This window comes from Marmota marmota, unplaced genomic scaffold (assembly GCF_001458135.2).
Source record: "Marmota marmota marmota unplaced genomic scaffold, marMar, whole genome shotgun sequence".
Taxonomy (NCBI): Eukaryota; Metazoa; Chordata; class Mammalia; order Rodentia; family Sciuridae; genus Marmota; species Marmota marmota.
In genome coordinates this window covers 14,803,384-14,829,060 of record NW_025999925.1, presented here as the reverse complement: position 1 = coordinate 14,829,060, position 25,677 = coordinate 14,803,384, and the positions used below count along the sequence as shown (strand labels likewise).

The window sequence follows — 25,677 nt, the reverse complement described above, 5'->3', positions numbered from 1 at the left end:
GACCTGAACAGACACTTCTCAGAGGAGGACATACAATCTATCAATAAGTACATGAAAAAATGCTCACCATCTCTAGCAGTCAGAGAAATGCAAATCAAAACCACCCTAAGATACCATCTCACTCCAGTAAGATTGGCAGCCATTATGAAGTCAAGCAACAATAAGTGCTGGCGAGGATGTGGGGAAAAGGGTACACTTGTACATTGCTGGTGGAACTGCAAACTGGTGCGGCCAATATGGAAAGCAGTATGGAGATTCCTAGGAAAGCTGGGAATGGAACCACCATTTGACCCAGCTATCGCCCTTCTCGGTCTATTCCCTGAGGACCTTAAAACAGCATACTATAGGGATACTGCCACATCAATGATCATGGCAGCACAATTCACAATAGCTAGACTTTGGAATCAACCCAGATGCCCTTCAATAGATGAATTGATTAAAAAACTGGCATTTATACACAATGGAGTATTACGCAGCACTAAAAAATGACAAAATCATGGATTTTGCAGGGAAATGGATGGCATTAGAGCAGATTATGCTAAGTGAAGCTAGCCAATCCTTAAAAAACAAATGCCAAATGTCTTCTTTGATATAAAGAGAACAACTAAGATCAGAACAGGGAAGAAGAGCATGAGGAAAAGATTAACATTAAACAGAGATGAGTGGGGGGAGAGAAAGGGAGAGAGAAGGGAAACTATGGAAATGGAAGGAGACCCTCATTGTTACACAAAATTACATATAAGAGTTTGTGAGGGGAAAGGGGGAAAAAAAAAACAAGGGAGAGAATTAAACAACAGCAGATGGGGTAGAGAGGGAAGATGAGAGGGAAGGGGAGGGGGGATAGTAGGGGATAGGAAAGGTAGCAGAATACAACAGTCACTAATATGGTATTATGTAAAAATGTGGATGTGTAACCGATGTGATTCTGCAACTTGTATTTGGAGTAAAAAATGGGAGTTCATAACCCACTTGAATCAAATGTATATAAGATGATATGTCATGATCTGTGTAATATTTTGAACAACCAATAAAAAAAAAAAAAAAGATTTCACTTGAACCTGAAGAATCTGTGACCAAACAGAATCAGATTTGTGAAGTCCAATTATAGATGATTATTAGAATGCGTGAAGTTAGACATGGTCTTTTGAAATCTTTATTTTAAATTTCTTTAGTTACAAATTCTTTATATTAGGTAAATTACTGAGTTCCTTTGCCTAGCACTTTTTTCCCTAAGCATATCCTCTCTTTTTCCTTTAATCTTCAATAGTTCTTCATTGTTCATCAAATTACGGGCAGTCTATATGATTTGATCAAGTGTCACCAGAGTATCTACCACTTCATGTCTTTAGGCAATAGAATTGAGGGGCCAGGACAATATATCACACATGCTGTGTTGAATTAAATTCTATAGCAACAATATTCAACAACCCAATCTCTTTTATTGTTTCAGTTCTGCTTACCATTATTAGCCCTAAGAATAATTTTTTTTATTTGCGACTAAGGGAGAAAAATATTTGATTTCTCTAAAAGTGCTGCTTAAATTTTATATCAAGTATACATGAATATTTTTTAGTTTTGTGTATCTTCTGTCTTTTAAGAAATAACCTATTTCCTTTCTACTTAAAAGATAGTTTTTGTGTATTCAAGTCACACAAACAATATTTTTAACATTAAGTTTGGAGCATGATAATAAGGTTAATAAAATGCTTTATAAACTTACAAGTTTACTTATTTTCTGAAAGCACATATAAAAATTAAAACAGGATTGCTTTTCGTTGTAAATTTAGTACTTCTGAAAGATGCCAAATGAAGGACTGCAAATAAAATAAAGGAATGAAAGACTGAAGTCTTTCACAGTTGTTTATGCAGTTAAAAATTCCATTTTATTTTAGGAATACTTTAGAGAAGGCAGCCCACATTTAAAACCAAGAAATTTCTTTAACACTTTAAATCAAAAGTTTAAAAGCCATATGGTACATTTTAATTTAATATTACCTTTAACTATACAAATAATTAAGCTTAATTGTTTTCTATTTACTTCTATTCCTGGAAGCTTTCTATTATAGTCTTATGACCAATTTTCTAGAGATAGCTTGGAGCTTAATAGCTTACTTCCATTCAGTAATCATCAGGGCATTTGGATGCACAAAACAGAAACATGACATTTGACAGATTTTGATAGTACTCTATGTAATTTACCTTAAATACTTTCTGGTGATTGGTTACTATACTAATGCATATTATATTATTATATATAAATTCATGTATATTCTGGGGGAAAAGAGCAGTAGTAGGGATTAAACCCAGGGACACTCTATCACTGAGCTATACAATCAGCACTTCTTCTTCTTCTTCTTCTTATTATTATTATTATTATTATTTGATTTTGAGACAGGGTCTCACTAAGTTGCCCAAGCTGGCTTCAAACTTGCATTCCTTCTGTTTTAGCCTCCCAAGTCACTGGGATTACATGTGTGCATCACTGTGCCTGGCACATATATATTCTTTAGATATACTATTATGGATTGGATGAATGATATTGGGTTGTTTGGTTTTTTTGGTCTTAAGTTTTTTGAGTTCTTTATATATCCTGGAGATTAATGCTCTATCTGAGGTGCAGATGGCAAAGATTTTCTCCCATTCTGTCGGCTCTGTTTTCACATTCTTGTTTCCTTTGCTGTGAAAAAGCTTTTTAGTGATACCATCCCATTTATTGACTCTTGATTTTACATCTTGCACTTTAGGAGTCTTGTTGAGGAATTCGGTTCCTAAGCCTACATGACAGAAAGTATTCTTCTAGTAGGCGCAGGGTCTCTGATATAATGCCTAGGTCCTTGATCCACTTTGAGTTGAGCTTTGTGCAGGGTGAGAAGTAGGTGTTCAATTTCATTCTGCTACATATAGATTTCCAGTTTCCCCAGCACATTTGTTGAAGAGGCTATCTTTTCTTCAATGTATGTTTATGGTGCCTTTGTCTAGCATAAGATAATTATGTCTGTGTGGGTTTGTCTCTGTGCTTCTATTCTGTTCCATTCGGTTTTTTGTCTGTTTTGGTGTCAATACCGTGCTCTTTTGTTCCAATAGCTCTGTAGTATAACTTAAGGTCTGGTATTGTGATGACTCATGCTTTCCTTTTCACAATAAGGATTGCTTTTACTATTCTGGGCATCTTATTTTTCCAAATGAATTTCATAATTCTTTTTCTATTTCTATGAAGAATTTTATTAGAATTTTAATGGGAATTGAATTAAATCTGTATAATGATTTTGATAGCATGACCATTTTGACAATATTAATTCTGCCTATCCAAGAACATGAAAGTAAAAGCTACATACTTCCTAAACAGTGAAAAATTGAAAGCATTCCCTCTAAACAGTGGAACGAGACAGGAATGCACTCTTTTACCACTTCTATTCAACATAGTCCTTGAAATTCTAGCCAGAGCAATTAGACAGACAAAAGAAATTAAAGGCATAAAAATAGGAAAAGAAGAACTTAAAATATCACTATTTGCGGATGATATGATCCTATACTTAGAAGACCCAAAAGGGTCTACAAAGAAACTACTAGAACTGATAAATGAATTCAGCAAAGTGGCAGGATATAAAATCAACACGCATAAATCAAAGGCATTCCTGTATATCAGTAACAAAACTTNAAGGAAGGAAGGAAGGAAGGAAGGAAGGAAGGAAGGAAGGAAGGAAGGAAAAGAAAGAGAGAAAGAAAGAGAGAGAGAGAAAGAGAGAGAAAAGAGAGAGAGAAAGAGAAAGAAAAGAGAGAAAGAGAAAGAGAAAGAAAAGAGAGAGAGAGAAAGAAAGAGAGAGAGAAAGAAAGAGAGAGAGAGAAAGAGAGAGAGAGAAAGAGAGAAAGAAAAAGAGAGAGAAAGAAAGAAAAAGAGAGAGAAAGAAAAAGAGAGAAAAAGAGTTAGTTAAAGGGTTATTAATATGAAAAGAGGAACTCAAGCTATCCCTATTTGCTGAAAACATGATTCTCTATATAGAAGACCCCCCAAAAATTAGAAAATTTCTAGAACTCATAGACAAATACTGCAAAATAACAGGATATAAAGTTCATACACATAAATTAATTATGTTCCTATACACCAATAAACAATCAACTGAAAGAGAAATAGGAAAACTATCCCATTAACAAAAGCCTCAAAAAATTGAATAAAATACTTAGGAATCAATCTAACAAAGGATTGATGAAGCTACAGAACACTAAAGAAAGAAATTGAAGATGACTTAAGAACATTGATTTTTTTTTTTACATTTGTCTTATTTTGTATTAGAAAAGTAGTGAATTTCTGCCCCCCCCCAAACACCTGCTAACATTTCTCTGTTAAATGTTCAGTTCTAGTTGCAAGGGAGTCTTCAGAGGTATTTTTAGGTAGGCATGATATTATTACTTTGAGTAATGTTGGGATTTTGTTAGGAAGAAGTGAGAACAAAATAGATATGAAAAAAATTGCAGTATATGCCACATAGGTTCATAATTATCTCATTTTTATTGAAGAAAATGCTCCATGTGTATATCTAATATATTGTACATGGAAAATCTGATGTTGGTCTTTTCTTTAAGAGCTATAATTCTAGAGTCTCTGGATAAGTTTTTTCATTTGCTCTTGTTATTTCTTCTCTTACATAATTGTGACTGTCATCAAATAATGAAGGAGTCCCACTTGAGAATTTCTGTAGTTGAGATTCCCTGGTATTAATGAGATACCTCTCTGTTCTGCTGCTTCACTTGTATCTTTTACCATGAAAGCTCCTTTAGTGCTTTTCCACTTTCTCCTGTGCTTCTCATGGCCTCCAACTTCTTCCTGGGTGATGTCCTCTATGCAATTTTCCATTTGCATTTTGTCAGAATTTCTCATAGTTTCTGGGTCTCTTATAGTTCTCTTTGATTTTTTTTCAATTAAGATAATGCATATACATTTATTTTTATGTATTTGATATAAGAAGGTGAAGTCAGTAGCTTGTGCTTTTTCCATTAACTTGAAAATTAATATTCTAACTAATTCACAAATGGAATGTGTGGGGTTTACAACAGTGCTAGAGTAGGTCTCTTGGAAGAAGTCATAGATAACAAACAGCTTATAGTCTTTACAAACTAAATTATCTACTGTGAAAGGTAGACCTTGCCAAGAACAATTGCTTTCAGCCACCCTAAGTTTCTCACAGTGATTGCAGATCATGTTTGCTGATGCCCATAGTAAGTTAATGGATGATACACTCACTTGACTAGGAGTATCTGCTTCAAATAGGGCAACAATATCTAATGTAACAATGATCAGGGAAGAGAAAAATATTAGTCCTTTGTATCATAGGTTTGATATGCCTATGGAATAGATATTAATAGGCAGAGTACAGTTCTTCAGTGTCTATTTTTAGAACTATTTTATTTTAATTATTACATATAAAAAGCCTGATGAACCTGAGAGATAGAAGACAGAACATCATATGCCTAGCATATTCTCAGCTAATAATGCCATACTTACAAACCTTGCCATCTTCCCAAGTTCACAACCTAAGATGCTTGCTTTTGCAGATCTCAGGATATTTTTTAATTAATTAATTAATTTTATTTAGGTATGTATGACAGCAGAATGCATTTTAATTCATTGTACACAATTGCAGCACAATTTTTCATTTCTCTGGTTGTACACAATGTAGTGCCACATCATATGTGCAGTCACACATGTATCTTGGGTAATGATGTCCATCTCATTCCACAATCTTTCCTGCTCCCAAGCACCTTCTCTATCACTCTCTCCCCTTTGAATAATCTAAGTTCCTCCATTTTTCCCATCCCCTCCCTCCAATCATGGATCAGTATCTACTTATCAGAGAGAACATTCAATGATTGTTTTTAGGGGATTGGCTTACTTTGCTTAGCATGATATTCTCCAACTCCATCCATTTACCTGCAAATGCCCTAATTTTATTCTCTTATAATGTTGAATAATATTCCATTGTGTATATATACCACAGTTTATTTATCCATTCATCTATTGAAGGGCAGTTAGGTTGCTTCCACAGTTAAGCTATTGTGAATTGAGCTGCTGTAAACATTGATGTGTGTTACTGTAGTATACTAACTTTAAGTCCTTTGGGTATAGATAGAGGAATGGGATAACTGGGCCAAATGGTGGTTTAATTCCAAGTTTTCTCAGGAATCTCCATACTGCTTTCCAGATTGGTTGCACCGATTTGTAGTCCCACCAGCAATGTATGTGTGTACCTTTTCCCCTACATTCTTGCCAACATTTATTGTTGTATGTATTCTTGATAACTGCCATTCTGACTGGCATGAAATGAAATCTTAAGAGTAATTTTGATTTGCATTTCTCTAATTACATAGTTGTTGAACATTTTTTCATATATTTGTTGATTGATTGTATAACTTCTTCTGAGAAGTGTCTGTTTATTTCCTTAGCCCATTTGTTGATTGAGTTCTTTGTTTTTTCAGTGTTAAGTTTTTTGAGTTCTTTATATATCCTGGAGATTAGTGCTCTATCTGACATGCTTGTGGCAAAAATTTGTTCTCAAAATGTAAGCTCTCTCTTTGCCTCATTGATTGTTTCTTTTGCTGAGAAGAAGCTTTTTAGTTTGAATCCATTCCATTTATTAATTCTTGATTTTATTTCTTGTGCTTTAGGAGTTTTGTTAAGAAAGTTGGGGCCTAATCCAATGTGATGAAGATTTGGGCCTACTTTTTCCTCTATTAGGTGCAGGGTCTCTGGTCTAATTCCTGGTTCCTTGATCCACTTTGAGTTGAGTTTTGTGCATGGTGAGAGATAGGGGTTTGGCTTAATTTTGCTGCATACGGATTTTCAGTTCTACCAGCACCATTTGTTGAAGAGGCTATCTTTTCTCCAATGTATGTGTTTGGCTCCCTTGTCTAGTAACCGTATTTTTGTGGGTTTGTCTCTGTGTCTTCTATTCTGTACCACTGGTCTACATGTCTATTTTGGTGCCAATATCATGCTGTTTTTGTTACTATTGCTTTGTAGTATAGTTTAAGGTCTGGTATTGTGATACTTCTTGCTTCACTCTTCTTGCTAAGGATTGCTTTGGCTATTTTAGGTCTCTTATTTTTCCAAATAAATTTCATGATTGCTTTTTCTATTTCTATAAGGAATGATATTGGAGTTTAATTAAAATCACATTGAATCTGTATAGTGCTTTGGGTAGTATGGCCATTTTGACAATATTAATTTTGCCTTTCCAAGCGCATGGGAGATCTTTCCATCTTCCAAGGTCTTCTTCAATTTCTTTCTTTAGTGTTCTGTGGTTTTCATTGTAGAGATTTTTCACCTCTTTTTTTAAGTTGACTTCCAAGTATTTTATTTTTTTGAGGCTATCGTGAATGGGGTAGTTTTCCTAACTTCTCTATCAGAGGATATAGACATGCATTTTATTTATGGGTATTGATTTTATACCATGCTACTTTACTGAATTCATTAATTAATTCTATAAGTTTTCTGGTGGAGTTTTTTGGATCCTCTAAGTATAAAATCATGTCATCAGCAAATAATTATAGTTTGAGTTCTTCTTTTCTAGTTTGTATCCCTTTAATTTCTTTCATCTGTCTAATTACTCTGGCTAGAGTTTCAAGGATTATGTTGAATAGAAATGGTGAAAGAGGGCATCCCTGTCTTGATTCAGTTTTAGAGGGAATGCTTCCAAGTTTTCTCCATTTAGAATGATATTGGCCTTGGGTTTAACATAGATAGCTTTTATGATGCTGAGCTATGTTCCTACTATCTCTAGTTTTTCTAGTGTTTTTAATATGAAAGGGTGCTGTATTTTGTCAAATGTTTTCTCTGCATCAACTGATATAATCATATGATTATTATCTTTAAGTCTATTGATGTGATGAATTATATTTACTGATTTCTGTATGTTGAACTAAACTTGCATCCTTGGAAAGAACCCCACTTGATCATGGCACACTATTTTTTAAATATGTTTTTGTATGTGATTGGCCAGAATTTTTGCATCAATGTGCATCAGGGATATTGGTCTGAAATTTTCTTTCCTTGATGTTTCCCTGACTGGTTTTGGTATCTGGATGATGCTAGCTTCATAGAATGAGTTTGGAAGGGGTCCTTCCTTTTCTATTTCACAGAATAATTTGAAGAGTATTGGTATTAATTCTTCTTTGTAAGTCTTGTAGAACTCAGCTGTGAATCCTTCTGGTCCTGGGTTTTCTTGGTTGGTAGGCTTTTGATGGCGTCTTCTATTTCCTTGCTTGAAATTGATCTGTTTAAATTCTGTATGTTCTCTTGACTCAGTTTGGGTTGAATATATGCCTATAGATATTTGTGATGTCTTCAAGATTTTCTATTTTACTGGGGTATAAGTTTTCAAAATAGTTTCTAATTGTCTTCTGTATTTCAATAGTTTCTGTCATGATATTTCCTTTTTCATCACAAATTTTAGTAATTTGAGTTCTCTCCCTCCTTCTTTTGTTAGGGTGGGTAAGGGTTTGTCAATTTTATTTATTTTTCAAAGAATCAGCTTTTTGTTTTGTCAATTTTTTTGAATTTTTTTGTTTCAATTTTATTGATCTCCAACCTGATTTTAATTATTTCCTGTCTTCTACTACTTTTGGTGTTGGTTTGTTGTTCTTTCTCTAGGGCTTTGAGTTGTAATGCCAGGTTGTTTATTTGTTGACTTTTTCTTCTTTTAATGAATGAACGCCATGCAATGAACTTTCCTCTTAGTGATGAACTGCCTTCATAGTGTCCCAGAGATTTTGATAAGTTGTATCAGAGTTCTCATTTACCTCTAAGAATTTTTTTTAATCTCCTCCCTGACATCTTTTGTTTTCCATACATCATACAATAACATATTGTTTAGTCTCCAAGTATTGGAGTAGCTTCTCTTTTTAATTTTATCATTGATTTCTAATTTCAATCCATTACTGTCAGATAGAATTCAGGGTAGTATCTCTATTTTTGTGTGTTTGCTGAGATTTGCTTTGTGGCAACATATGGTCTATTTTGGAGAAGGATCCAAGTGCTGCTAAGAAGAAGAGTCCATAACCTAATACTTTCATTGATGGATGAAATATTCTATATATGTCTGTTAAGTCCAAATTATTGATTGTATTATTGAGTTCTACAGTTTCTTTGTTTAGTTTTGTTTGGAACATCTATCCAGTGGTGGGAGAGGTGTATTAAAGTCACCCAGTATTATTGTGTCATGGTCTAGTGGTTCTTGTATTTGTGAAGGGTCTGTTTGACATACACATGCGCCTCATTGTTTGGGGCATAGATATTTATGATTGTTATGTCTTGTTGATGTATGAATCCCTTAAGCCATATGAAATGTCCTTCTTTATCTTTTTTCACTAGCTTTGGTTTGAAATCCACTTTATGTGATATGAGGATGGAAACCCCGGCTTATTTACATGGTCCATGTGAGTGGTACACTTTGTCCCACCCTTTCACCTTCAGTCTATGGATGTCTTTTCCTATGAGATGAGTCTCTTGAAGGCAGCATTGTTAGATTCTTTTTTATTTTTTAGTCTGATCTATCAGTCTGTGTCTTTTAATTGATGAATTTAGGCCATTCACATTCAGGGCTGTTATTGAAATATGATTTGTACTCCCAGACATTTTGATTTATTTTTGGTCTTTAACTTGATGTAGTTTCTCCTTTGATTGCCCTTTCCTTTAGTGTAGTTCTTCCCTTTGCTGATTTTCATTGTTCCTCCTGGAATATTTTGCTGAGGATGCTCTGTAGTGCAGGCTTTCTCACTGTAAATTCTTTTAACTTTTGTTTACCGTGAAACGTTTTTATTTCATCATCAAGTCTGAAGCTTAATTTTGCTGGATATAAGATTCTTGGTTGGCATCCATTTTGTTTCACAACTAGGTATATGTTGTTCCAGGACCTCCTGGCTTTGAGGGTTTGGGTTGAAAAATCTATTGAGATATGAATTGGTCTCCCCCTGCGTGTGATCTGATTCCTCTCTCTTGCAGCCTTTTAGATTCAATCTTATTCTGTATGCTAGGAATTTTTATTATAATAGGGCTTGGGGTAGATCTGTTGTAATTTTGTACACTTGGTGTCCTGTAAGCCACTTATATTTGATTTTTCAATTCATTCTTCATGTTTGGTCTTACCTTCCCAAATATCATCTTCAAATTCTTTTATATTATCTCATTGAAGAGTTTGTGCATTCCTTTGGTTTGAATCTCTGTACCTTTCTCTATCCCAATAACTCTTAGATTTGATCTTTTGATGCTATCCCATAATTCTTGGATGTTCTGTTCATGGTTTCTTATCAAATTCACTGTGTGGTCAAGTTTATTTTATAGATTGTATACTTTGTCTTCACTAGCTGACATTCTGTCTTCCAAGTGATCTAATCTGTTGGTGATGCTTTCTATTGAATTTTTTTAATTTGGTTTATTGTTTCCTTCATTTTAAGGATTTCTGATTTTTTTTTCAGAATCTCTCTTTCTTAAGTAATCTTTTGCTACCTGTATTTGCTCCCTTATCTCTTTGTTGGTGTGATCAGTGGTTGCCTGTATTTGCTCACTTATCTTTCTATTGGAGTGATAAATTTTTGCCTGTATTTGTTCATGTAGGTAATTCTTCAATTCAAAGATCATTTTAATTATGTATATTTTGAACTCCTTCTCTGATATTTCATCAATTGTGCTGTCCATGGATTTTATTATTGTAGTATTCTGGTTTATTTGTGACACTTTCTTCCCTTGTTTTTTTTTTTTTTTTTATGTTGTCTGTGAATCTTCCTTTCTTGCGGCGTGGATCCGAGATATTACAGTTTCTACCCTATAATCTCGTAATATTTGTGCAGATTATCTGAACCTCACCTTGGTGTTGAGCTTCTAGACTCTGCTAGTGTCCTGTAATAAATGCTACTGCAACTAGAGGTGGTGGTGACAAAAGATAGCAGTGGAGGTGTCCCAAGATGGATGCAATGTCTTTCAGAACTGGGGCTGAAAGGGTGGGACTTACACTGGATTTGATATTCCTGTTCCGAGATGCAGCTGCTTCTAAGGCCCTGTATGTTGTCACAAGGTGGAGGCTATTGCATGGGTAGGGCTATGGCAATGGCTACAGTGTCCCAAGATGGAGGTGGGTTAGGCCTGTGCTCCCAGGTGGGTGGGAGTATAGAGGGGTAGAACTGGGCCTACCCTTGGTGTGAGCTCCCACATGGGTAGCAGTGGCACTCCTAGAACATTGATTCTTAATCTCTGTCTTCCCTAAGGGATTTCCTTTCTCTTAGTCTTACCTTCCCAAATATCACCCATCACTTAGACTTGAGTAGTTGGTCTCTTTTAATTCTTTAGAATTCATCTATTCAGCTTTATTACTACACCATGCATCCCTTAGACATGAGCACTTGATCTTTTTCAGTTCTTCAGAGTTCATCCACTCAGCTCTATGACTCAGCAGATAAATTCTGGTTTTGACTCCATATGACCATATTCAGGAAAGAACAAGCATTCTTACCTAAATGAGATAAAAAGTTCCTACCCCTTTCTATCTTTCTTAGTTTTTTATCTTTTCCTTTCTCTTTCAGCATAAGCTAAACTTTGATGAACTCTCTCTTATTGAACTTTGTTATTCTATACTCCAGGGAAAACTGTCTGGTAAGAATCTGGGTTCAATATAGGAGTCCATAACCTAATACTTTCAGACATCATCTCGTAATTGCAAATTCCACTTTCCTTAATTCTATCCAGCCAGTTCCTTAACTTTACCAGGAATGCCTTTTCTTTACCAATGTTCAAGGTTGCCCTCTGAGTTACTAGGAGACTATCAGCTTTTCTGACGTCTATCTTCCTCTTATGTTCTTAAGCTTAGCTGCCTGTGCACTCCTGTGTTATTTGCTCAGTTACATTTTAAGTCAAAACAAAGACATGCTCTCTTTTATTTTTATTCAGAACCTGACACTACCTTGAAGATAGCTGCACCTGAACTGTAGCTAATGAGAACTAATTAGAGAGTTGTTTTCAGAGAGAATTTCTTAGTTTGGACATCAGTTTAGTTCGTTTTATATAGGTTTAATCATTGGAGGGAAAAAAGTAGAGATATTTTGAAGCAATTGTCCCACTTTTATAAAATACATTATTTTATAATTTTCTAGGTCAGTAAAGTTACTTTGCAGAAAAATGTAGAATTAAAAATTAGGTACCAAGTATCCTGCTTTTCGTTTGCATTTAGGCAAATATTCCAATTGCTAGTTTTCATCCATTCTGACAGATATGTTAAATAACTTTTTTTTTCATTCATACCAAACTTGAAGTAATGACATGATTAAAAAGTTATTGTACTTTAAATTGTAAAATTTGAAGCAAAAATAATGGGAAAGAAAATATTTATAGGTATTAGTATCAGGCATTGCTACTTTGAATATATATCTATTTAAAACTACAATTCTGAGAAAGATGATTAAAGTAAGACACAATCAAAAGTGAAAAGATAGTAAGACTTCTTTTTGAAGTGAAAAAAAGTCCTATAGTCCAAGTAGGGAGTGCTGAGTTGGAAAAATTGGTAGTTTGACATTATGGAAGAAATAAAATTGTCATGAACAAAGGTGAGGAGGGATTATATTTGTCAAGAAGAGATTCCTTCTGCATGAACTGTCTGATGGATGTGGCATGTCACATCTTGTCTTAGAGAGTTAATGACTGGTAATGTTGGAACAATAGGTCTTTTGTCAGATCATTATAGCAGTCCTAGTTACAACTGCCTCAAGATATAATGACTAGTTCAGATAAGGGGCCAAAATACTTCAGGTGAAACATGACTCAATCCAACCACTTTTTCCTGATTAGGAGACTGAGCAAAGGAGGTTTTATCCATAAGGCAGTGAGGGTAAGCCCTAGGGCAAGAACACAGCTACTTTTGGTCCCCAGAAAATGAGAGCTGAAGAATTTGCTTGGCCTCTGATTCTGTGCAAGTAGTTGATTACCTTTGCCCAGCCTTGCTCAGTTCTGAACAGTTAACTTTGGAATTTAATCTTATTATTCTTAAAGAATAAGAAGAAAAAAATAGACTGGAAAACTGAATGAGGGAGATGAACAGTGTCACTGCTTCTGAGTTAAATAAAATCTTATATTGCTCCTTAGAAGAAAGAACAATATCTTATATAGTTAAGATAACTTAAGACTATTAAGAAAGCAATAAAAAAAATGTCCCTTTCCAAGAATGCAAGAGGTGAAATGTAAGAACCAGGCAATTCAAAGGAGCATTGTTTTCTCTAGCCTATTTTAGATCTCATCCACCCATTTTCTTTCTTTCTTTATTTCTTTTTTTTTTTTTTTGGTGGTGGGGGGAAGTAATTGGGATTGAACACAGGGCCTCACACATGCTAGGAAAGTACTCTGCCACTATGCTACCCTTCAGCCCTTTTCACTTTTATTTTGAGACAGGGTCTTGCTAAGGCTGGCCTTGAATTTATGACCCTCCTGCCTCAGCCTTCAGAGTAGCTGTGATTACAGGTGTGCCTCGCCTCACCTGGCTCATTAACTGTTAGCATGGATAGGAAAAGAATGTTAAGATACTGCTTATTCATTTTCTTACCAACATTTTAAATACTTCACACATATACAAAACCATCTGTAAGCCTCTCTTCATGATTTCACCAATAGTGTGTTTCAGAGCTAGCAGTAATCCATTAAAAAATAAAGATCTACTAATAAATTATTTCAGAAAGTCATATCTGCAAAAGAATAGATGTCTTTTAAACACATAAAATACATCAATGTAGAGCATTAGTGAGGGACATCAACAAGGGGCATTATCAATGACTGGGTTATGACCCTTAAAATTTAGGTTCCACTTCTGGTATAGAAAAGCACCTCCTATTGAGAAAACTGTTCCACAGACAATAATAGCAAAATAGGAAAAAATATCCAAAACAACTACTTGAAGGCATGGGAATATGACTGAGAGTAATCAAATACAGAAGGGAGACAAAATTCATTGATAAAATTAATGACAGTGTTTCCTCTTTTTGTGGTATTGTTGTTTACTATTATTTGCCAGATGGTGCCATGCTAGATAATTGAAAACTGGACCAAAAACTGTAGAGTTTTTTTGGCTTAAAGAACTAATATTCAATTAACCAAAAAAATTGTAAGTAGACACAGAGGAATTACAAGAAGGTAATAGGGAAAAAGAAGGTAAATAATAAAGTGATAGTTAAATAGAACCAGACTAATAGTTACATTAAATATAAATTGATTAAATGCTCCAGCTAAAAGGCAACTTTCTTCTGAATGAATAAGAAATCAAGACTTAATTATGTGCTGTGAAAAGGGAATTCACTTTAAATATAAAACAGAGTTAGCTGGGCGTGGTGACCCATACCTGTAGTCCCAGTGGCTTTGGAGGCAGGAGGGTTCCAAGTTTGAGGCCAGCCTCAGCAATTTAGCAAGGCCCTGAACAATTTAATGAGACCCTGTCTTAAAATTTAAAAAATAAAAAGGCTGGGAATCTAGCACCTCTGGGTTCAATCCCCATTATCTCCCCTCTCTGAAAACAAACAAACAAACAAATAAACAAACAAACAAACAGAATTCATGGCATAAGGAGATTCTTATAAGATAATCAGGATACTGATTGTAAATATGTCAACAATTACATATTTTTTAAAAAGTAGTCAGTATGTCTAAATACTTACAGTGATTGTATTTGATAAAATTTAGAACTTTTTTTCTGGTGCTGGGGCTTGAACCCAAGGCCTTGTGCATGTTAGGCAAGTATTCTACCACTGGATTATACTCAAATTTGAGACTTCAAATATCCACTTTGGAGTATCCATTTGGAATATCCATTCTTTTCATGCACATATAATATGCTCAATAAAATAGATTATATGCTGAGTCATAAAACAAGTTCTTATAATTTTTAAGACTAAAGTTTTGCAAACTATGTTCTGAAGTCATAATAAAATTAAGTTATAAGTTATAAATAAATATAAGTTATTTTTAAAAATTCATGTATTTGAATTAACCTTGCACTCTAACTCAGTGGGCCAAAAAAGAAATAATAACTAAGAGAGAGAGAGAGAGAGAGAAATAAAGATATCACAATGAAAGTTAGAAAATATTTTTTCTAAACTAAATACAATTTTATTTGCTAACTATACATGAAGAAAGCCAAAGAGAGGAAGAGAAAACAGGTAAAGGAACTACATCATATATCAGTAAATAAATCCTTAACAATCAGAAAGAAATTTGCAGAGAGGTTCATGTGTCTTCCATGTGTTCACAAAAAGGCGTTTCCTATATAGTTTCTGGCACTTTCAAAATTTTAAGTAAGCGCTTATTTTATGAATGGGCAAATAAATTAATAAACAAGTAAATATGTGGAAAATTTTCTCACAAGTGGAGTAGTTGACCACCTACCTAAAATTCTATGGAATCTCTTACACATAAAGAGGAACTTATTAGCTATCTCTATAACAATGGATGCCAATTTAACCATATGACCATGGAGAATGTTTGATTCACAACTAGATTTCCATCATCTCACAATTGAACTTAATGCCAGAATGTGGCACTTGAGTTGTATGGTGTCTGAACAATCCACTTTCAATGTCTCTGACTCTGTATCTGACAGCCCCACATGGTAAACAGCATCTATTTACAGATTCTGGATGGTGAAATCCTACTCCTCTTTGTTGTTGATCACCACCAGATGAGTCTCCATTCTAGAGAAGTTCTCCTTTAGGTGAAGTTCTCCTAAATCAATTCTCTTTATTTCAAGATTTTGAGTTAGTAGGAATAAAGTAGCAGTGGGAACTAAATGACTTCCAATTCTTCAGTCTTCCAATTCTTTCATGGCTGAATATTGTCTTGCACATTCCAATTCTGTGTGGACTAGTTCTTTTATATAATTTTTGATACTTCTTCAAGAAGCTGAGAATACTTTTTAAATAGAATGATAAAAGTAACAGATAACGAGTTTGCCTTAAGGAAGACAAGTATCAGTGATGAGGCAAGAGGCAACTTGGGAAAACTGGGATTACTTTTGTGAGCTGCAGGAGAGTTTGAGTTGATGTCTTAGGACTCAGGCTCATTTTTGAACCTCACTTCCATCTGAGTACTTTCCAAAGCCATATTGAGAAGAGACCTTTTTCTTTCTTCAGAAAATCTGTATCAACCTTTCCTTAAAACATCTTTTGCATGATGGAGGTCAGCTTGGGCCACTTAGCAACAATTTCAGAGGTTTCAGTCATAGATAGCCAGATCCATTGCTCTGGGTTCTAGGTGAGGAAAAACATCATGGCAGAAGACTGTAGTGGAAGAAAGCACTCAATATTTCATACTGAACATAGAAAATATACTACATATCAAATTTTATGGGATACAGCTAAAGACTGTTTAGGAGAAAAGTTATAATTCTAAATGCATATATTAGAAAAAATATAAAAATGGTAACCTAAGTTTCCAAGTTAAGAAGCTAGAAAAAGAAAAGTAAACCCAAAATAAGTGGAAAAGGAAATAATAAAAATAAGAGCAAGAATAAATGAAATCAAAAACAGAAATTGACAAAAATGGTTCTTTGAAAGGATTAACAATAACATTAAAATCCTTAGCAAATAAAAATGTGATGTTATTTTTCTTGATTCTGTTATGTTTGTGGAACTGTCATTTAAAAAAAGATTTGTAAACTAGTAAAATTTTTTAAAGTTATCTTTTTTAATGATTTCTTTTCATTCTAAATAAACATTTTCTTATTCAATTTTTAAATTTGAAGTTCTGAGTTGTTTTAAAAGAAGATCTCTCCAATTGTACAACCTTTAGGCTATACAAAATTAGATCTTCCCCTGTTCTGAAGTATTTTCAGTTTTAAAGCTCTGCATGTTCACATTTATGGAGTGCTACAGTATGACAATCATTGTGTAAGACAGAGAATATATTAATAGAGATGGACAGAATTCTTACCCTTGTGGATTTTATGGTTTATAGGGCTTCCCCAGATCCACCAACACAGAAACTCTAGGGGAAAGGAGAACATTAATAAGTGCTCTAGATAATTCTTATAACTAGGCAAGTATGGGAAATATAAGGAACTTGAATATTCAACTCTCCCTTTTCCCTGATTTGGTTCCTGACTCAATTCTGACCATACATTGTAGGTCTGCAAATTATTTGTTATCTTATAAAGTGATGTGAACCCTAGGTCTTTATAGTGCTACAGGCTTTCCTATTTAGAGTCATAATTTTATTCAATAAATATGACATTTTAGTTAATAAACATTTATTGGAAGTCTACGAGCTGTTACTAAAATTGTTATAAAATGAAATCAAATGTTAAAACAATTTATGTTCTTAGTTAAATAAAACAGATGATAATTGATCTCCAAAGATGTTTCTATGAGTTTTATTCTGGTTTGTGTGGGCATGTTGGTCATACTATCAAGAGGTACATCCTAAATTCCCCTCTTATTAAATCTGGCCTAGAAGACCAAAATAATTTGATCTATAGGATTTAGCATAAATGATATCCTGGGACTTCCTCAGCTGCATTGTAGAAGTTTTGCAGTTTCTATATCTTATCTTGGAATGCTAGACAGACTAAAAAATTCTACTACATTTATTCCACCATGATGTTAAAAATTCCAAGCTAGCCATATGGAGAAACCACAGGGGGAGAGACATTCCTGGCAAGTACCTAGCTGTTCTACTGTAGGCACCAGTGAAGAATTCTTGGTTGGCCAGTGCCAGCTAACATCTGATTACAACCATATGAGAGATGACAAAGGAAATCAACTGGGAGAAAAGAGGGGGAGGAGGAGGAGTCAGGAAAACTCTCTGAAGGACATGTCTGAGCTAAGTCTTAAAGCATGAGGGAGGAGTAAGTCAAATAGGGAATGTGAAGAACAAAGTGCATTCCAGGAAGAAATGCATCAAAAGCAAGGGCCAGACGTGTGAAACACAAGGTGATACAGATAAACTGATATACTGGTACGTGTAATTCAGAATTTACTAAAACATAAAGTTCAGAGTGTCATGAAACAAGATTGGTGAAGTAGTTAGGTGTTGGCCCTTGGATGGTTTTGAATGCCATGTCAAGGATACTAGTTTTGAATACTAGTTTTTGATCCCTTTTTCATACTTCTCAAATAGTAGAGGACATGAAACATGAAAAGCCATAGGTTGAACATGATGTATCTTTTTGAAGAGACTATTATCCTCAATGGCGAGTAATTTAATGCAGTATTATTTTTTATATTTAAATAAATATGTGAGTGTGTAGAATGCCATGTTCACTGAATTTTTAATTTACTTATTTAATGTGATGCTGGGTATTGAACCCAAGGTCTTGTACCTAATAGGCAAGTGTTCTACCACTGAGTACCATTCCCAGTCCTAAAAGTAGGTTAAGGTATTTCAAAGCAGAAGGCTACTCTCCTTTTGGTTAGTTCCTCAAAGGTATGACCTTGCCCTCTTTTACAATCATTTCTTTGGGGAAGTCTGACAAAGTGATGAGGAACTACTAAAGGGACAACAGATTATCTATTCCCAATTAATTTCAATTGAATTATGTAACCTTTGCCAGCCCCTCACTCAGAGACCAAACCTTGTCTCTTAGACCACTAATTCCTTGGTGTGTGGTAGATTTCCCAGAACCATAAGTTTGTTCCCTTTCTGACCATGAAATGACTACAATGGAGATTTCTATTGCTGCCATTCATCTATTTGATTGAAGTCTTTGAGGCAGGACATCAACCTGAATTTGCTAAGTGCTGTGATTTAAATTATGCCATCCTCTGGGGCTAGTTCTTATGGCTAATATTATTTCCCAGATTTAGTCTGCCATTTTCAAACTTTCTCCCTGACAACTGTTGAGTTTCCTTTATGTCTCAAAACAAGACAGTACCTTTGGTTACAAACAATCTGTATTAATTTAAAGAAACATTTTATAGGAGCATTTAAGTAAACTGAACTATTTCTCCAAGTCTCATTTTGAAAATTTTAATATGAAGTCAAAGTAGAGAATTTCTGAGCCTTAAGTTTAACACATTAAAAATTGCCCTGATCAATGACTTAAATATACTGACAAGGTTAGATCAAGATGAAGTTAACTTATAAAACTGCTTATCTTCCCAGGGGAAAAAAATCCTTAACGAAAAATAAGGAAAAAACAAATCTTGTGACTTAAGAACAAGCATAGGTTCATGGGCTGAGGTCATGGTTTAGTGGTAGAGAGCTTGCCTAGCATGTGTGAGGCACTGGGTTCGATTCTCAGCACCACATCTAATTAATTAATTAACTTAAAAAAAAAAAAAACAAGCATAGGTTCTATTCAAAGACCAGAAATTTTAAGGAATTCATGAAAGCACAAAAGAGAAAAGGCAGAAAGGATAACATTATTACTCAAAAGAGAACTCCAGCAAAAATTGAAAGTGGTTTTGGAGTTTTATGTCCATTTGTTGACTCATTCACATATGTGTTGATTCAGATAATATGTAGAAAGTACCCATTAGGTGTCAGGTACTATTTTAGCACAGAATAAAACAGTGAACAAATATTCCATACTTTCATTCAGCTTTCAATATGGCAAGGAAAATAGATAAGACACAAGCAAATAACAAGTAAGTGATATATGTCTAATAATGACAAGTACCAGGAAGAATAAAATAGAGTAAGAAATTATAGCATAAAGTGGGGTCCAAGGTTATATTTTCCATGGGATTGTTAGAGAAAGCCTCTCTGAGTAGATAATATTTAAATGGAGACCTGAAGGAAGTATATGACCATGCCAAGCACTCATCTTGGGAAAGAGCATTTCAGGCAGAATGAACAGTAAGTATAAAGACAGACAGGAGTGTGGTTGGTGATTGAGAATACTGAGGAAGTCTTAGGTGACAAAGTAAATCAAGCACTGAGATAAAATGGTAGTTGAAGTTGGAGATGAAGGCTGGGAGAACAGGTCAAGTAAAGTCTGATAATCAGGCCACAAAGGATATAGGAGTTTTTCTAAATGTGAACAATGAGATGCTACAAGAGAGTTTTAGGTGATGGTATGACTTGACTTGCATTTTTTAAAGAATCACACTTGCTTCTATATGGCAAATAGAGAACATGGAGAAGCAAGTACAGAAGGAAAGAATGAAAATTGGAAAATGAGTTAGAGGTACAGGGATGATCCAAGCAGAGACGGTGATGGTTTGCTCTTGGGTGTTAACCATGGAGGTTGTGTGAAAAACAAAAACAAACAAATAACAAAACCCAGAACTTAGAGGTAACTCTAAATAATTACTTAAACTAAACATAAAATTAATAATAATCTGAAAATAAAATTCCAGATTATCACCCATAATGATAAAAGGCAGTAGTAGAAGAAAGGGAACAGAAGGAAGTGAAATTGGCTAAAGGAAGGATAAGTTTACTGCTTACTTTTAGATTTTAAGAGAAAAATACACATAAAATGGGAGTTAAACATATATAAGCAGAATAAAATAAAAGATATGATTTAGCAGCTATTAAAACAAGACAGTAAGCAAGTTGATTCATTTCATTAAAGGCAAAAATTAAAAAGTAGCAAATAATATAAAATAAAATTTCAAGGATAAAACCAATCACAATAAATATAAATAATTTCCCCTAGTAAGATAAAGCCTTTGTCTACTTGGGCTTTTAAAAAATCCAGCAATATACTTTTTAAAAGAGTGAAAGAAAATGGACTTTTAAATATCTGAATCAATAGAAACCTCATTATCAGAATCACCTAGAAAAGGCATTATGTTAGACTCAAGGTATAGACTTTGGGATAAGGGCTTTTTTCCTTCTTCAGAAGCCCAAAGTAAAGCAGAGATGTTTTGCATATCTGGGCACCAATACTTGTGATTTCTTCTGAAGAAAGTAATGGAGAATAAAAGATACAGGGTAGAAGGGAGCTTTACTTCCATTTTCTATCACATACATTTTTGTAACTTCTTGAATTTAGTTTTTCATGTATTTGTTTTATGGTTATTTTCCCAGTTGAGTATATTGTTCACTGAAATAGCTAATATGACCAAGGTTCTGAATGAACTGAATATCTATATGGAAAAAGATTAACCCCCTGACCCTTTCCTCACATTACATACAAATTTAAATCACAATGTATCAAAAATAAAAATGTGAAGGATAAAATAATGGAACTTCCAGGAGGAAATAAAAGAATACCTCATGACCTTAAAGTAGGCAATGTTTCCCTTTTTCTTTTTTTCTTTTGGTACTGGGGGTTGAACTCAGGGGCACTCAATCACTGAGCCACATCCCCAGACCTATTTTGTATTTTATTGAGAGACAGGGTCTCACTGAGTTGCTTAGTACCTTGCTGTTGCTGAGACTGGTTTTGAACGCATGATCTTCTTGCCTCATCATCCAGAGCCAATGAGATTACGGGCGTGTGCCACTGTACCAGGCATCTTTTTACTTTGTTGGAAACAGGGCCTCACTAAATTGTTGGGGCTTTCACTAAATTGCTGAGGCTGGCTTTGAACTTGTGATTTCCTGCTTCACCTCCCAAGTTGCTGGGATCACAGGAATGTGCCACCATGCCCAGCTAATGTTTTTCTTAAATATAAAAATACTAACCATGAAAGAAGAGACTGATAAAATAGGCTACATTAAAATTAAGAACATATTATCATCAAAAGACACCAAAGAAGAGAGTGAAAACTGTCTTTGACTAGGAAAAGAGAAATGTAAAACAACTATTGATAAAGGACTTATACTCAAAATATATAAAGCATTGCTATAATCAGTTAGAGACAATTCAATGTTTTCCAAAATAGACCAAAGATTTGAGTAGTCCCTTCATAAATGTATATGTCTAAATGATCATTACACCTTTGAAAAAGGATTCAATGTCATTATTAATCATGGAAATCCAAATTAAAACCACAAGTAGATAATATTGCACACTAAACTTTTCAAAATCAGGCACAACTATTCTTGAAATTTCTGGTAAGTTATAAATTGTCATAATCCATCTCTTCCTACTATTTTTATCTTCCCTCCATCTACTAGCAAATTCCCATCCTGTCATGAAATTCCTTTGTAGATGATAGCAAGGTGATAGTTTTTATTTTCAAAACATAATTTTTTTCTTCCAAGTTCAACTGGCAAATAACAAGCTCATAATAATGTAATGTATAAATCTGTACCAGCCTCTTCCTTGTCTAGTCAACCTTTATTTGGTTCTTTATTAGAAGACAAAGTGACTTATATTTTCTCACTTATTCATGGAGGAAGCCTCAATCAAATAAGTGATTTGTGTATTAATGAGTGAATTGCTAAAAAACAGTATACATGGAGAGTTCCCCAAAGAGAGAAAATGAAAATTTTTATTATGCCCACAGGGACTTGCATGTCACTCTATAAATAGGGAATGAAGTTAGTGCAGTTATGGTCAGAAAAAAACTAATGACTAGCATATTTAAGAAAGTAAAATTGCTCTCATATTCTAGGTAATACAAATTTCCCAATTTGGTCTGAGTACCCTTTAATTTTATCTGATCATACAACATTTCTTTCTACTATTATAGATCTCCAGAACAGAACATGAAAAATATTCTTTTTTTCTCTTTCTTTTCGTAATCATTACACACTGAAATTACTGTTCTCTATGATCAGAGATTTCCCTGTAGCCTCTTTTCATATACAGTCTATGCTCTTCTAAACTTTCCTTTCCATGGTTCCTCAATAATCAAATCAGAGCTTTTAGGAGCTAGGGTTAACTCTTGGTCTTAGTGCTTTCAAATTCACTTTTGGGAAAAGGAATTGATAGAGAATTTACTTTTTTTTCCATAAGTAACTACTTCAAGGAATTATCTTTTAAAATGAATTTCTGATGATAGAATTTTAACATCTGATGAACTGGTGAAAAATGATGGTGGTTGGATTTTTAGGTGAATAACCTTTCCTCTCAGCTTCCCTCTGCCCCTTATAGCTATAACACACGGTCTCTTTTCCAGTAAAGCTAGTTCTGTTTTCTACAGACTACAAAGTATAGTTATCTGATCTGCCCTTAGTCCCATGTAACTTTGATCTATTTTCTTTCAGAGGTATCTCCTTCTCAAAAAGCCAGGAGGAACTGGCAAAAAGTTGAAAAGAATTCTTTTTTCTTTTACCCAAAATGAAATGACCTAAGTTGCAAGGACTAGGTAATCTCAGTTTCTCTGGAAAGTACAAAGTATTGTTTTTCATGGTAGGTAGTAAACAAAGAACAAAATACATCCTTGGCAACACAAGCAGCTTACAATGGACCTGAATATAGGTGAAGAGCCTGAATATTATGTGCCAGCATTCACAACTTTTGTAAGAAGCACAAGCAGCTAACCAAGGGCCAATTATTGCAACCTTTGCACTGAACTGAAAACATCTCTACTGTCCAAAAAGAAGGAACATTGTTTCAATAGTTTATATCATAAGTGTTCAAAAGTTATAAACCTGCAGTTTTAACATTTTTAAAGTCAGTACATGAGTGTGGAAGACTATAGCACAAAGTGATCGATAGCATTTTAACTGATGTTAATATGTGGCCATATTTGATGAGGCTCAAATCAAGACTGAGAAAAATCCATAAGTGTGTAACCTATGCAAAAAAACTCAGAGAGATGGTAGACATACTGAGCTATTTGAGAGTTGTTTTAAATACAAACTTGCTCCCTTGGTCATTTCATTTAAATAAGTAAATTACCAAATAAATGCCAGTGATATGGGATTCATATTAGTATCTCCACACCTAAGTCAAAACTGAGCAGTCCCCCAAAGACTGGTAAGCTCTTACTTTAATTTGTATCTTTGATACAGCTTCTTATTTTATACTGATAAATAAAATTTGGTGTCTATAAGGAAAAAGTGAACTAACTCAGGGAACTGGTGGTTATGGCCTAAGTAACTAGCTTGACAAAATGACTAAGTTTATTAATAATAATAATTGCAATCACCCTATAAAGTGCTGTTTTAAGAATTGCTTTAAGACCTTGATGTAAATTAACTCATTGAGTTCTTTCAGAACTCTATACGGAAATTATTATTTTCAAAGTACAGAGGAAAAAAATCTAAGGAAAAATGTGGTAAAATCATTTCTAAAATTCCATAGTCAGGAGTTGCCAGAATTTGGACCTTAGCCATCTGACTCTGAAGCAACATTCATGGCCATTCAAAGCTCATTAAATTAGTCAATTATTCAATATTTATCAAATATGGGTTATGTTCTTAACACTGTGTTAGGCTTCAAGGCATACATGAATGAAGTATATCTCATACAATACCTGTTCTCATAGAATGTCAGGAGGTCTATGAGAAATGAATATGAATAGTAATCAAATAATCACATAAACAAATGTGAAATTACAATGTGATTTATAAATAAAGGAGGAATGTATGATATTATGGAAGCCAAAGAGGGAGATTAAGGAAAGTCTTGCTGAAGAACTGACATATGCACTAAATATGAAAAATGGAGAGGCTTAAAGTAGGCATAGAGGAAAAAGAAGAGATTTCAAAGCAGAGGAAACACCACATACAAGTTCTGTGTGGTTGACTGGGTGTGGCATATGCTTGTTTGTATTCCCAGCTTTTCAGGAGGCTGAGAGGCAGGAGAATTTGCTTAAGCCCAGAAGTGTAAGACCCTGTCTCAAAAAAGCAAACCAAAAAGCCTTTCGAAGTGATTGGGAATCGGAAGCATACTAGTAATTTAAGGAAGGCTAATGTGAGGTGGAATCATAGTGAGCAAAATGGAGAAGAGTGGAAGACAAGGCTGGGAATACCAGTAGGTGCATACCTGGCAGGGTTTTTGAAAGCCATATTATTTTGTCTTTTCCTTAAAACCTTTACATTATCACCTTTCCAAGCACTGAAAGATTTCAGATGAGGGCAGGAGTGGTGGTGGAGTTACATGAATAGATATATGTTTTAAAGAAACCACTCAAACTTTAATAGTGATAATGAGATGGATAAGGACCAATAGATGTAAATACCTGAATTAGAGGATTATTTTAATAGTCCAGGTGAAAGATAATTATTATGGAGTGATGATGATGATAAAGAGAAGTATATAGAATCAAGCTACTATAGGCAGAAAATCAATTGGAACCTCCTAAAAAACGATCTAAGATAATTTGGTCATACACAATTGTTTTGTTGTTTGACAGATAAAAATAGTCCCCAACTATTGAGATAAACAAAGGGGTAACTACTAAATCAAAATGAAAGCAGTCTGTAGCCAAATTCTGTCATACAAACACATTTTAAAATAAATATTTATTAATAAAGATGCATACATGACAGTTCATATATAATATCTTCTATAAGATCAATTAAGCTCTAGCTCTCTGTTCTTTCATATACTGTGATATAATAGTTATCTATTGCTACATGACAAATCACCTCCAAACTTCGTAACACGAGACTAATATATATATAAAATTTGTTTTATTATCACAGTTTCTGTAGGTCAAGGATTTGCAATCAGATTGGCTGGGTAGTTTTGGTTCAGGGTTTCTCATGAGTCAAGATGTTGCCCAGGGATGTTAACTGAAGGATTGACCAGGGATAGAAAATCTGCTTCCTTGATGACTCACTCACATGACTAACAACTTAATCTTGACTATTAGCAAAAGACCTTAGTTCCTCCCTATATGGATCTCTTCATAAAGCTATTTGAACAGCTTCAC

At 34.3% G+C, this 25,677-nt stretch overlaps 1 long non-coding RNA gene across 1 annotated transcript in view; it reads right to left on the bottom strand.

Annotated features, from left to right (window-relative positions):
• The window catches only part of LOC125615827, a 62,218-nt gene extending 36,907 nt beyond the window's left edge, over nucleotides 1-25,311 (bottom strand). The window contains exon 1 of the long non-coding RNA XR_007346428.1: nucleotides 16,946-25,311. This is a non-coding gene — a long non-coding RNA (uncharacterized LOC125615827). The remainder of the gene's footprint in view (nucleotides 1-16,945) is intronic.
• Between the last annotated feature and the right edge of the window lie 366 nt (nucleotides 25,312-25,677).